Raw genomic sequence first — 15,711 nt, 5'->3', positions numbered from 1 at the left:
TACTTGAGTGTTTATATTTTACGCTACTTTATACTTCCACTCCACTACATCTCAGATGGAGATATTGTACCTTCTACTCCATTACGTTTATTTGACAGCTTTAGTTAGTGTTTCCCAAAGCCCAAGGTGACTCAGATGTCTTCTTTATTATCATAGAAGACTGAAGAAACCAGAAAATATTCACATTTGAGAAGCTGGAATCAGAGAATTTTGGCATTGTTTCTTAAAAAATGACTCAAAAGAAGTAATTGGTTGTCAAAATAATGGTTAATTTTCTACCATTCAACAAACTGACTAAATGTTGCAGCTTTAGTTGTCACCCTTTAATCTATTACTACGAGGGTCCATTCCAGAAAGCGGGTTCAGTGAAAACTCAGAGTTCTGTGTCAGCTTAAAACTGCTTTAAGGAACAGGCTGCAGGTTACTTGTCATGATGATAAGAATCGTGGTTCAGTTTGGATGTGAGCATCAGCAACATGTGAATGCAACAGTAAACCACAGAAAGGACAGTGTCAATCGGTGAAGAGGATGAACCGTTGTCCGAGATACAGAACAAACCTGAACATATATGGACATGATCAACAAAGTCGACAACCGTCAGGGTTTATGTGAGCCTCCCCAGAAACATTGTGCATAAAAGGGTGGTTCCTCTTTTAGTGTGAAGCTGCAGTATATAAGATCAAAACGCTATGGTTCAGTCATCATAAGACTTTGGCAAGTTGAACCGTTAGTAACTGAATCAAGGAGACGTTTACAGCTGAGATCCAGAGTCAGTTTTTGTGCCGTGCAGTATTTGAATATGAAGAAGACTCTCTGGATTTGTCTGCTCACCCTGGCTGTTGTGATGTCCTTCTTTTCATCACACGGTATGACTCTTCATGTTTTTTTGCATTGCTTTGAATATAGGGTAAGAAAATACTAATAGTCAAGTATTCTTCAACAAAACTAACAAACAGTATTGGTGTTAATGTGATTATGGCTCTGGCCTTGATGTTAATTACTTACAGTCAATGTCAAGTTAGTGTAGCAGGAGGAAGTGAAGTTACAGGTTATTATGGTGCACTTTTCTTTATAAGCTTTTTTTATTGTTGTGTTTACCTCTGCTTTATTTTCAACATATGACAAAATATCGGTTTATGCAAGTTTCTGGTCATTACTGTCAGTTACTACCACAAATTATTGTGTGGAGAACATGAACTAATTAATCTTAGAGCACAATTACTTACAATTTACAATTACTTACTTACAATTACATTACTTGATAGTTTTGGGGGCAGTGGAACAAGCTAAAAACTCATCAGTGACACATATAAAGTTGTTGCGGTGAATATGTTTGCAAGCAATTATGTACTTCTGGCTGAGACTCGACTTGTTTGATAACAGGATAAAGAAATGCATTATTTTGTTTTTCCTATTTTCATGTGAATTAAAAAAATGAAATCCACTCCCCATTTTTTACTGTTTTTGTTTTTGTTCCACAACCTGTTTTCCTCTTCAAACCGGCAATTGGAATAGAAATTGAACCTAAGCCAGAAAATAACTTGTTTATCACTTGTCAGATGGACCTGTGTTCCCTGGAACCATATGTAAAGCCCACTGTAAAAAAATCTGGGTGTGGTACTGGACAGTGATTGTAAATTGGACAAACAGATAAACCCAGTGGTCAAATCCAGCTGAGGCAATTATCTAAGGTCAAGTCCTTCTTGTCATTTAATGATTTTGAGAGGGTTATACATACTTTTGTCTTGTCCTGACTTGACCACTTCACAATGTTTTTCTCCTGTATAGTGCACCCTATAAGGCACCTTTTTTTTCATATAAACGGCACCCAATTCTTCACTTCAGTATGTTAGACTTAGGGGAACCCTAAATTATTTTATTAATTTTATTAATTTTTTTGTTTATCAGAAGGGCATCCATATAGAACATCCAGCTCATCCCATTACAACAGCATGATAGGACACTGCATTACATCCACTTCATTTAAAGAGCACATCATGTTTTGTCATTTTTAGAGGTTCTTTACAGGGCACCATCACTTTTTCTTTCCCTGAAAGGGCACCATGAGGGCACCTCATTCGAGATTTTCACATATAGAGGCCCTTTACAGGGCATTTCATCCTGATTTACCCATAACTAGACAATTATTACAGAACTTTCGTATGTTTTCTCCTTTATGTGGGCATCTTAGAGGGTATTTTATAATACTGTGGGAGTACCTTAGAGGGCACTTTATAATACTGTGTGGGCACCTTAGAGAGCCTTTTATCATAATGTGGTGGCACCTTAGAGGGTATTTTATCATTATGTGGAGGCACCTTAGAGGGCATTTAAAGCTGCTTTAAGGAACAGGCTCCAGGTTACTTGTCATGATGATAAGAATCGTAGTTCAGTTTGGATGCGGGCATCAGCAAAATGTGAATGTAACAGTAAATGACAGACACAAGAGTGTCATCGGTGAAGAGGATGAACCTGGACATGATCAACAAAGTTGACAACCTTCAGGGTTTGTGTGAGCCTCCCCAGAAACATTGTGCATGAAAGAGTGCTTCCTCTTTTCGAGTGAAGCTGCAGTATATAAGATCACACCTCTCTGGTTCACTCATCATTAGACTTTAGCATCCTCTTCCTCTTTACATCCTCTTCATTTAGAGAGAGAAGGGGAAGAACAAGCTCCAGGTTATTTGTTATGATGATAAGAATCATGGTTCAATTTGGATGTGGGCATCAACAAAATGTGAATGTAACAGTAAATGACAGAAACAACCGCGTCATCGATGAAGAGGATGAATACGGTAATACACGGTAATACACAATGAACTGAATCTGATCCAAAATATGCAAATTGACTTAGCAATTAACAATGCAAACAACCTTAGCAACAGGCTACTGAACAGACAATCATGGGCATGTGTGAACATTTTGACATGTATGAACAATCATGAGGAGGAAGTAGAGGTAACCTTGCAAATGAAGTGTTAAGATGAGGTTGAAGCCCTGGTTTTTGACTTGCAGGGAGCATTTTTACATAAGTTCACCTCAAGTTTTGGAACTTTGACCATGCTTAACATACACATCTGACATTATACCAGTGTAAAAAAAAACAGAAAATCACAAAAACTTTAAGAAATGTCCATCAAATAAAAGTGAGTTTTAAGAAGCGATTTAAAAGACCTTACAGAGTTGGCCAGCAGAAGAAACGCAGGCAAGGAGTCTCATAGCTGATGAGGTCAGAGTGGTTAAATTATAGAGTCTGGTCTAAACAAAATGCAACTTCAAAACATCCTCTGTTTGGGAGATGCTTATTCTGTTTATTCTCTAAAAACTACAAACTGATAAAGATCTATGTTTCTAAGTTTTTAACCCTTTTAGAAATGAATCAAAGCCTGATGTCCATATGAATAAAGAAGTATTAATGGTGAATCTTGGACTGATAGACATATTGTCTTGGTACGTCCCAGTGTATAACAGTGTGTCATGCTTGTTGTATTGATGAGTAAAAAACAGATTCACAGTATCTCTCTCTCTCTCTCTCTCTCTCTGTGTGTGTGTGTGTGATGGTCTGGCAGGTTTTCATGTTGCAACTGACTGCTGTACAGCCACCAGTAAACCAAGGAAGACTTCTATTGGACCAATCATGGAGTGTTTTGAACAGAAACAATGATATGGTTGCCGGCACCATGCCTTCCTGTAAGTGTAGCATGTTTTTTTGAACATGTCTTTAAACATACTAAATCTGAATAAATCTGTATTCATCTCTCTCTGATGTCATTACTGTAATCTGCTGGAAAACTAGTTGAGAAGAACTTCATGATACCAGAACACCACTCAGTGACATGAAATCATAGCCGTTTCAGGGTTAAATATACTGTATTACAAGATGCTTCAGCTTCATTCAGGTTTGGTTGCATGAAGGAATCTGTCAAATGATAAATGTTTGTCTGATATTCGACACTTCAGACACTGCTGTAACAACAGCAGAGGAATACTGGGCTCTCTTCAAGTCAATATTTAAATAAAAAAAACACCGTGGGACTAATGTTTAATAAGGTGTTGTGGATAGAAGCATCAGCCAACATTCAGGTAATAATAAAAATGTCTAATTGTTTCATTTCTCTGTTTCCTGTTTCTAGGATTATAACCGACAGCGATGAGTATAAATGTCTCAATCCAAATCTCCCGTGGCTCAAAAAGGAGATAAAGGAGGTGAGAATTAGCTGTTAAAATCTGCTGGGTTAACAAATGTGATATATTACGAGTACATAGTGTGCTATAGTTAGAAGGTCTGGAGAATCAAAATGGTTTCCAACCTTGCAGGACATAATGAATTTCATTTTTACCATGTTGACAAATTTCACATTTTTGCATGATCACATTTTTGCACTTACTAAAACACTTTAGGTTTTGCTGGCTAAAATAAAATGGAATTAATTAATTAGAAGTGTTCCAGTTAAACAGTCTCTATTTTCCCTATGATTACTGCCAAGCTGCAAAGTTCTCTGAAATTATTTGAACCGTACAAACAAAATACTGTATTAACTGAACTTTTCCAGCCAAGGATTGGTTCACACTATTTCATGGTCCTAATTACTTCCTTGCAAGTATCCTGGAAAGAATAATATAATTTGGTACTGAATTAAAGGAAAAACAGAAAATTCCCTCAATTCCTCAATTTAAAGCCAAGTAAATATTCATTCATTATCTATTTATTATTGAAAATTAAATGTTGAATTGTATTCTTACTACATAATACTTAATACTTTGTATTCAAATAAAAGTGAAAATAGGTGAAAAAAATCCAGTTTTTGTTCTTATCATGCTTTTAATTTTAGGACATTAAAGTGTTAAAATATGTGTTTTAACCTTTTTTTTGCCTCTCTGCACCACAGGGAAAATTGGAGTGTGAGCCAGATATCTCAGCCAATCGCAGATTTGAAGTCCTGGATGAAGATGATCTGGAATAAAAACAGCAGCCCAGAACAATTTCTGATGATTTACTACTTATTGCTTTTACTGAAATATCAACATGTTTCAAGCAGAGTTGTTCTTTTTTGGGAGAAATAAATCTGAAGCCAGAAATAAATCATATTAAATTGATTTGAAAAGTGACTGACTGTTGTTTTTCTACATTTATAAAGTTCACTTTTAGTACAGGAGTTCATAGTAGCAGAGCAGATGGACCCAAATGCAGGAGACATCAGGCACAGGAACTGAAGAATTATCTTTATTAAGTCTCAGAAATGCAGGCAAAGCAAAACTGAACAGGACAGAACAAAACTGAGCTACAAAGGATCCAACAAGACTGAACTAAAACACAAGACTGAAATACTAAATGAACTAACGAGGAGATGAGGTGCAGGTGGGGAGATGGGCTGAGAAACTCAAGTGAGGGGAATGAGGAGATGAAACAGGAGAACAGGAAAGAAGCTGATAGGCTGGAGAAAACACTGGGAAAAGGGCAGGGCCTACGAGGCTGAATGCAGGACAGGTGTGAGGGAAAAGCAGGCTGGGGAAGAGCACAGGAAGACAGGAGGGAAACAGTGCAAACAGACAACCAAAAACACAAGCAGGCTCAAGAAAGCCTTAAATACCAGCAGGCCAAATACAAACAAGAAACACTACAGATCTACGTGGGCTTAAAGTCCCAAAACATAGATCTGTTCCATGACCCAAAAACTGATACTTCACCAGTTGGAGGGTGAAAAGTATGAAAAACATTAAACCTGCAGCTCAGAGAAACCAGCCTGAAACACATTCTCACAACAATCTGGTCATAAAACAATTATTCTCAGTATTAACCAGGTGAAGACAAAAGTATTTCATATTTCACTTCAGTTGTGTTTGCTCTTCCAATCGAGCACATGTATTATGAACTAGGCAGTAAAATGTCTGGACAAAGGTTCAATGCAACGAGCATCAGTATCTCCACTGGTCCTTAAATATAATCTGCAACATATCTTCTCTTCTGTATCTTAACAGAATACAATGCAATGCAATGTGAAGCAATGATATACATTTACATGTCGTTCCACTTTATCTGAGCTTATGATGAAGTAACATCTGTCAGTTATTGATATCAGTATTAACTAAAAACCAGCTGAGCTGCGGTGGAAGTTTAGTAACAAAAAGAGGGACTTTGGCACTAAAAGGACTGTAACATTGACAGATATCTACTTGATTTGCACAGAACTTTTGCATACTTTTTACACAGGAGGACTGTGGATTTACATTGTGAGTGCTTTATGAAGGGATCTTCTAATGGTCAGTATGAACAGGAGGAATGATTACAGCAAGAAGAACATGTTTTACTGTTCATTTGGGCTCCTGACTATTGTCTTGGAAAATTGCGAACACTTTTTGCACAGGAGGACTGTGGATTTTGTCCCACATCACTTACATTGTGAGTGCTTTATGAAGGGATCTTCTAATGGTCAGTATGAACAGGAGGAATGATTACAGCAAGAAGAACATGTTTCACTGTTCATTTGGGCTCCTGACTATTGTCTTGGAAAATTGCGAACCCGTCCTTTAATCACTAGACTGGTAGTCAGTTCCTCCTTATCTTTTTTTCTATTTTACATCCCTTTTCTGCTAATGACAAAATGTTCCTGCAATATTGATTTTTTTGGAATAATACATTTGTCCATTATTTATAAAAACACTTTAATATCACATCTGATCTTTCTGAGGACATTGCAATATTTGGAAAGATTGTGTAACCGTGTTGAGCAGAGACATTTCAACATTTCATTTTTCAAAGCGCCAGTTAGCTAACACACAAATTTGAAATTGCAAAGGAGAAACTCTCATTAATAAATGAATATAAAAAACACTTATGTCTGAAATCCAGGATCTGGTTTGAGCAGCTCTGCCTCCAAGAAATGTTTGAATAACTTCAACTTGTTGGGGAGTTGGCTTGTGAATATGATGGTGTTGAATTGTAGTACTCTGCTGGAGAACTCAGTGCAGGTCAGTCTGGATGTGGGCATCAGTAAAGTGTGAATGTAAAAGCTGCAGCATCACCACTTAAGAGGATGCACAACAAACCTCAACAAATATGGACATGACCAACGAACTCCAGGGCGTTTGTGAGTCTGTCCGTTTCCCTTGACAAGAACTGTTCCTCTTTTTTTGTGAATCTGCAGAATATAAGATCACACCTCTCTGGTTCACTCATCATTAGACTTTAGCGAGTTGTTAGTAACTGAACAAAGGAGGCGTTTACAGCTGAGATCCAGTGTCAACAAGCGTTTGAAGATGAGGAAGACTCTCTGCATTTGTCTGCTCACCCTGGCTATCGTGATGCTGTTCTGTGCATCAGGAGGTACAGCTCTTCATCTACACTTTTTACATTGTTTTACATACAGAGTAATGAAGTTATACTAGTCAACAGACTATTGATCTGTAATGTCATTATGACTTTGTGCTTCATGTAACAAATATAAGGTACAATATCTCATGTTTTTACAAAACAATAATAATTTGTACAATAATGTAGTACTGTACATGAAAGGTTTTCCTCTGACCTATAGACTGCTTCAGACAATAGCATTTAGTGTATAGTTTGTAAAAATAATAATTATTATTACTATTGTTTATTTATGTATTCATCTATTTAGCACATTTTCAAACATAGTTGCATAGTGCTTGTTCTACTGTCTACATTTGTTTACAATGTGAGATATGTGAAACACTTTGTATCACACTGACCTGTATGAAAGGTACTATACAAATAAATTGATTAAAAGTAAAAACAAACAGAAGACACAGTAAAAATACTAAAATAATTAGATTACAAGAAGTCAACTCTAAAACAATGAGGGGCATAGACCACAACAAGATAAAAAAACAGTAGTTACAATTTAAAGGTCTATATTTATATTCTTTGACTCTACTGGAATATCTTTGTATGATTTACAGCTAAAAACTCCATATTGATCTTATACTGGCCCTTTATGCAACCTCTTGCAGCTGTAGAGTCTTGCTTCAATAAAAACTACAAACTGGGAAAGACCTACGTTTCTAAGTTTTTAACCCCTTTAGAAATGAATCACAGCCTGATGTCTATATGAATAAAGAAGTATTAGTGGTGAATCTTGGACTGATCATATTATCTGGGTACCTCCCAGTGTGTAACAGTGTGTCATGCTTGTTGTATTGATGAGTAAAACATTAATTCACAGTGACTCTCTCTGTGTGAAGGTCTGGCAGGTCCTCACTTGGCACTTTCCTGCTGCACGACAGCCTATGCTCCAAGGAAGACTTCTGTTGGGCCAATCAAGGCGTGTTATGAACAGCATCCACGATCTGGTTGCCGGCACCATGCCTTCCTGTAAGTGTAGCATGTTTTTTTCAACATGTCTTTAAACATACTGAACCTGAGTGAATCTGTATTCATCTCTCTCTGATGTCATTACTGTAATCTGCTGGAAAACCAGTCAAGAAGAACTTCATGATACCAGAACACCACTCAGTGACATGAAATCATAGCTGTTTCAGGGTTAAATATATTTTATTACAGGATACTTGAGCTTCATTCAGGTTTGGTTGCATAAAGGAATCTGTCAAATGATAAATGTTTATCTGATATTCGACACTTAAGACACTGCTGTAACAACAACAGAGGAATACTGGGCTCTTTACAAGTCAATATTTAATAAAAAAAAACACAGTGGGACTAATGTTTAATAAGGTGTTGTGGATAGAAGCATCAGCCAACATTCAGGTAATAATAAAAATGTCTAATTGTTTCATTTCTCTGTTTCCTGTTTCTAGGATTATAACCGACAGCGGTTTGAAGTGTCTCAAACCAAATCTCCCGTGGCTCAAAAAGGAAATAAATGAGGTGACAATTAGCTGTTAAAATCTGCTGGGTTAACAAATGTGATATATTATGAGTTCATAGTGTGCTATAGTTAGAAGGTCTGGAGAATCAAAATAGTTTCAAAACTTGCAGGATATGATGAATTTGATTTTTACCATGTTGACAAATTAAACCTTTTTGCATGATCAACTGACCTGTTGTGCACTTATTAAAATACTTTAGGTTTTGCTGGCAAAAAAATCGGAATTAATTAATTAGAAGTGTACCAGTTAAACAGTCTCTATTTTCCCTATGATTACTGCCAAGCTGTAAAGTTCTCTGAAATTATTTGAAGGCTATGGAACTGTAAAAACAAAATACTGTATTAACTGAACTTTTCCAGCCAAGGATTGGTTCACACTATTTCATGGTCCTAATTACTTCCTTGCAAGTATCCTGGAAAGAATAATATAATTTGGTACTGAATTTAGGGAAAAACAGAAAATTCCCTCAATTCTTCAATTTAAAGCCAAGTAAATATTCATTCATTATCCATTCATTATTGAAAATTACATGTTGAATTGTATTCTCACTAGTGATGTGCAGAGAGCCCAGTATTTATATTTATATTTGTAGCAAATTATTTATATTTGTATTCAAATAAAAGTGAAAATAGGCGAAAAAAATCCGTTTGTTTTTATCATGCTTTTAATTTTAGGACATTAAAGTGTTAAGTGTTGTAACCTTTTTTTCTGCCTCTCTGCACCACAGGGAAAATTGGAGTGTGGGCCAGCTATCTCAGGCAAATGCAGATTTGAAGTCCTGGATGAAGATGATCTGGAATAAAAACAGCAGCCCAGAACAATTTCTGATGATTTACTACTTATTGCTTTTACTGAAATATCAAGATGTTTCAAGCAGAGTTGTTCTTTTTTGGGAGAAATAAACCTGAAGCCAGAAATAAATCATATTAAATTGATTTGAAAAGTGACTGATTGTTGTTTTTCTACATTTATAAAGTTCACTTTTAGTACAGGAATTCATAGTAGCAGAGCAGATGGACCCAAATACAGGAGACATCAGGCACAGGAACTGAAGAATTATCTTGTTAAGTCTCAGAAATGCAGGCAAAGCAAAACTGAACAGGACAGAACAAAACTGAGCTACAAAGGATCCAACAAGACTGAACTAAAACACAAGACTGAAATACTAAATGAACTAACGAGGAGATGAGGTGCAGGTGGGGAGATGGGCTGAGAAACTCAAGTGAGGGGAATGAGGAGATGAAACAGGAGAACAGGAAAGAAGCTGATAGGCTGGAGAAAAAGGGCAGGGCCTACGAGGCTGAATGCAGGACAGGTGTGAGGGAAAAGCAGGCTGGGGAAGAGCACAGGAAGACAGGAGGGAAACAGTGCAAACAGATAACCAAAAACACAAGCAGGCTCAAGAAAGCCTTAAATACCAGCAGGCCAAATACAAACAAAAAACACTACAGAGCTACGTGGGCTTAAAATCCCAAAACATAGATCTGTTCCATGACCCAAAAACTGATACTTCACCAGTTGGAGGGTGAAAAGTATGAAAAACAGTAAACCTGCAGCTCAGAGAAACCAGCCTGAAACACATTCTCACAACAATCTGGTCATAAAAAACAAATATTCTCAGTATTAACCAGGTGAAGACAAAAGTATTTCAGATTTCACTTCAGTTCTGTTTGCTCTTCCAATCGAGCACATGTATTATGAACTAGGCAGTAAAATGTCTGGACAAAGGTTCAATGCAACAAGCATCAGTATCTCCACTGGTCCTTAAATATAATCTGCAACATATCTTCTCTTCTGTATCTTAACAGAATACAATGCAATGCAATGTGAAACAATGATATACATTTACATGTCGTTCCACTTTATCTGAGCTTATGATGAAATAACATCTGTCAGTTACTGATATCAGTATTAACTAAAAACCAGCTGAGCTGCGGTGGAAGTTTAGTAACAAAAAGAGGGACTTTGGCATTAAAAGGACTGTAACATTGACAGATATCTACTTGATTTGCACAGAACTTTTGCACACTTTTTGCACAGGAGGACTGTTGATTTTGTCCCACATCACTTACATTGTGAGTGCTTTATGAAGGGATCTTCTAATGGTCAGTATGAACAGGAGGAATGATTACAGCAAGAAGAACATGTTTCACTGTTCATTTGTGCTCCTGACTGTTGTTTTGAAAAATTGCGAACCCGTCCTTTAATTACTAGACTGGCAGTCAGTTCCTCCTAATCTTTTTTTCTATTTTACATCCCTTTTCTGCTAATGACAAAATGTTCCTGCCATATTGATTTTTTTGGAATAATACATTTGTCCATTATTTGAAAAACACTTTAATATCACATCTGATCTTTCTGAGGGCATTGCAATATTTGGAAAGATTGTGTAACCGTGTTGAGCAGAGACATTTCAACATTTCATTTTTCAAAGCGCCAGTTAGCTAACACACAAATTTGAAATTGCAAAGGAGAAACTCTCTTTAATAAATGAATATAAAAAAACATTTATGTCTGAAATCCAGGATCTGGTTTGAGCAGCTCTGCCTCCAAGAAATGTTTGAATAACTTCAACTTGTTGGGGAGTTGGCTTGTGAATATGATGGTGTTGAATTGTAGTACTCTGCTGGAGAACTCAGTGCAGGTCAGTCTGGATGTGGGCATCAGTAAAGTGTGAATGTAAAAGCTGCAGCATCACCACTTAAGAGGATGCACAACAAACCTCAACATATATGGACATAACCAACGAACTCCAGGGCGTTTGTGAGTCTGTCTGTTTCTCTCGACAAGAACTGTTCCTCTTTTTTTGTGAATCCGCAGAATATAAGATCACACCTCTCTGGTTCACTCATCATTAGACTTTAGTGAGTTGTTAGCAACAGAACATAGGAGGCGTTTACAGCAAAGATCCAGTGTCAACAAGCGTTTAAAGATGAGGAAGACTCTCTGCATTTGTCTGCTCACCCTGGCTATCGTGATGCTGTTCTGTGCATCAAGAGGTACAGCTCTTCATCTACAGTTTTTGCACTGTTTTACATACAGAGTAATGAAGTTATACTAGTCAACAGACTATTGATCTGTAATGTCATTATGACTTTGTGCTTAATGCAACAAATATAAGGCACAATATCTCATGTGGTAATAAATTGTACAGTAATGCAGTACTGTACATGAAAGGTTTTCCTCCAACCTATAGACTGCTGCACACAATAGCACTTAGGGTATCATTTGTCAAAATAATAATAATTATTATTATTACTATTGTTTATTTATGTATTCATCTATTTAGCACATTTCCAAGCGTCCTCCAGCTCTGGAGGCTACATAAACAAACAATAGTTGAATTTCACTTCTTTTTTTCGTTCTTTACTCAAAAAATTGAAACTGAATCTGATCCAAAATATGCAAATTGACGATACAAACAACCTTAGCAACAGACTATTGAACAGGCAGTCAATTGTGGGCATGTGTGAACATTTTGACATGTATGAAAAATCACGAGGAGGAAGTAGAGGTAACCTTGCAAATGAGGTGTCAAGATTAAGTTGAAGCCCTGGTTTTTGACTTGCAGGGAGCATTTCTACATAAGTTCACCTCAAGTTTTGGAACCTTGACCATGCTTAACATACACATCCGACATTATAACAGTGTAAAAAACCAGGAAAATCACAAAGAACATATATCCGCTTTAAGACACGTCCATCCAATAAAAGTGAGTTTTAAGAAGTGATTTAAAAGACCCTACAGAGTTGGTCAGCATTAGAAACTCAGGCAGGGAGTTTCATAGCTGACGAGGTCAGAGTGGTTAAGTTATAGTCTGGTCTAAACAAAATACAACTTCAAAGCATCCTAAATTTGGGAGACGCTTATTCTGTTTTTAATCCCTGTAGAAATTAATCACAGCCTGATGTGTATATGAATAAAGAGGTATTATTGGTGAATCTTGGACCGATCATATTGTCTGGTACCTCCCAGTGTGTAACAGTGTGTCATGCTTGTTGTGTTGATGAGTAAAAAACTGATTCACAGTAACTCTCTCTCTCTGTGTGATGGTCTGGCACAGCTCTTTTTGTGGGATTACCCTGCTGTAAAGCCACCAGTAAACCAAGGAAGACTTCTATTGGGCCAATCATGGCATGTGTTGAACAGAAACCACGCTGTGGTTGCCAGCACCATGCCTTCCAGTAAGTACAGCATGTTTTTTTGAACATGTCTTTAAACATACTAAATCTGAATAATTCTGTATTCATCTCTCTCTGATGTCATTACTGTAATCTGCTGGAAAACTAGTTGAGAAGAACTTTATGATACCAGAACACCACTCAGTGACATGAAATCATAGCTGTTTCAGGGTTAAATATATTTTATTACAGGATACTTGAGCTTCATTCAGGTTTGGTTCCATAAAGGAATCTGTCAAATGATAAATGTTTGTCTGATATTCGACACTTAAGACACTGCTGTAACTACAGCAGAGGAATACTGGGCTCTCCTCAAGTTAATATTTAATTAAAAAAAAACACAGTAGGACTAATGTTTAATGAGGTGTTGTGGATAGAAGCATCAGCCTACATTCAGGTAATAATAAAAATGTCTAATTGTTTCATTTCTCTGTTTCCTGTTTCTAGGATTAAGACCCACAGTGGTAGAACTATTTGTCTCAACCCAAATCTCCCGTGGCTCAAAAAGGAAATAAAGGAGGTGAGAATTAGCTGTTAAATCTGCTGGGTTAACAAATGTGATATATTATGAGTCCATAGTGTGCTATAGATAGAAGGTCTGGAGAATCATATCGTTTCAAAACTTGCAGGATGATGTTGACTTTCCTTAACTGCTTTTGCTCAAACTGCTGTTTTGCTTGTAACTAGCAAGTGTAGATTTTAGTGAACTATATCTGAGAACACAAGAAAATACTGTAATACTTTTCCAGCTGAGGTTTTGTTCGCATAAAGAGAAAAAAGTAACACTTTATTTTACAGGCCTGTGATTTCCTAATTATTTCCAAACAAATATCCTGGAAAGAATAACGTGCTGTAATTTGGTACCAAATTCAGGGAAAGTATAAATTACCTTGACAGAAAAGTTAAATTTCAGTAAATATTTTCTCATTATCATTCATTATTGAGAACTTTTTCCTCCATACATGATGAATTTCATTTTTACCATGTTGACATGATAAATAATAATATTTGTATTCGGGCACACCTCAAATTCTTATCCATTGATAAACTTCAGATTTTTGCATGTTCAGTTGACTAAAAGATTCTCTCTTGGTTATACTAGCAATTGATTGGAATCAATTAATTTGAAGTGTACCAATTATGATTATGATTATTATTATTGTTAGGAAATTATTCAGAAACTATGGGCCTGTGAAAGGAGAAATGTTACACTCATAGAGTAGAGCATCTAATGTAAGTAATGTTGTAACCTAATCATTATTAAAGTAACGTTAAGTTTACTGCTCATTTGTTAAAAAATGCAAAGTGGCTCTTTTGGAGACTCATGAAGCATCATGACTGCAAACATGTGAATCTGCACTACTAGTCAATGCCTCAGAAGGTTAGAAATGTTCTCCAAAGTGGAGACCATATTTTCTTTATGAAAAGAACAAATACATATAAACTTACTAGAAAAAGACATTTTCTTTTCCTGGTAGTGGTTTGCCTTGTGTTCTAATTTGAGGAATTACTGGTTTTACAATGTACCCAAATAAAGCAAAAGTAATTTAAAAGTACAGAGAAAACAGTCAAACAGTACAACTGATCGATAAAAGAAATTCAAAAAGATATAATGAATTTAATGGACACCTGTTCTGTGTGTTTTAACCTTTCCTTCTGCCTCTCTGCACCACAGGGAAAACTGAGGTGTCCTCCAGAATTCTCAAGCAAACTCAGATTTGAAGTCCTAGATGAAGATGATTTGGAATAAAAACAGCAGAACAATTTCTGATGATTTACTACTTATTGCTTTTACTGAAATATCAAGATGTTTCAAGCAGAGTTGTTCTTTTTTGGGAGAAAATGAGTATGTGCATGATCTCTATCATGGCAGTAATCTCAATTAGATGCCACTTATAAATGCCATAACATTTTCTGTATATATTTGTATATATCTATGCAAAAGAACTACAACACATCATCAAAGTTTCTACTTTGTGTCTCTGAGTGTCATAAAAAACAGCAACATCACACTCTCTCTACTTCATAAATGAGTCTTGAGTCCTTGTTAGGAGCAGCAGAGCAGGTGAACCCAAATGCAGGAAACATTAGGCACAGGAACTGAATTATCTTTATTAAGTCTCAGGAGTGCAAGCAAAGCAAAACTGAACAGGACAGAACATAACTGCCCAAAGCCCAAAACATAGATCTGTTCCATGTCCCAAAAACTGATACATCACCAGTTGGAGTGTGAAAAGTATGAAAAACACTAAACCTGCAGCTCAGAGAAACCAGCCTCTCAAACCAATCTGGCCATAAAACAAATATTCTCATTATTAACCAGGTGAAGACAAAAGTATTTCAGATTTCACTTCAGTTCCGTTTGCTCTTCCAATTGAGCACATGTATTATGAGCTACACAGTAAAATGTCTGGACAATCTTCTCTTCTGTATCTTAACAGAATACAATGCAATGCAATGTGAAGCAATGATATACATTTACATGTCGTTCCACTTTATCTGAGCTTATGATGAAGTAACATCTGTCAGTTACTGATATCAACATGAACTAAAAATGATGTGTCTCCAAACTGCCAGTCTAAACTGATTATTTCATATCTGATTAACCATTATTGCTACAGCATGATATGTTCCTCTTTATGCCGAAACACTAAGACACAATGAAGATAAAAAGCCATCGGCA

The 15,711-nt window shown here is 36.4% G+C and overlaps 1 long non-coding RNA gene across 1 annotated transcript; it reads left to right on the top strand.

Annotated features, from left to right (window-relative positions):
• The first annotated feature begins 549 nt into the window (after nt 1-549).
• Nucleotides 550-5,103, top strand: LOC121887844. The gene is made up of 4 exons (XR_006093072.1): nt 550-866; nt 3,570-3,690; nt 4,134-4,206; nt 4,890-5,103. It is a non-coding gene; the product is annotated as an uncharacterized LOC121887844 (long non-coding RNA).
• The last annotated feature ends 10,608 nt before the right edge of the window (nt 5,104-15,711 follow it).

The sequence above is a fragment of the Thunnus maccoyii genome, chromosome 21 (assembly GCF_910596095.1).
Source record: "Thunnus maccoyii chromosome 21, fThuMac1.1, whole genome shotgun sequence".
Taxonomy (NCBI): domain Eukaryota; kingdom Metazoa; phylum Chordata; class Actinopteri; order Scombriformes; family Scombridae; genus Thunnus; species Thunnus maccoyii.
This window is presented reverse-complemented; position numbering and strand designations above follow the sequence as displayed.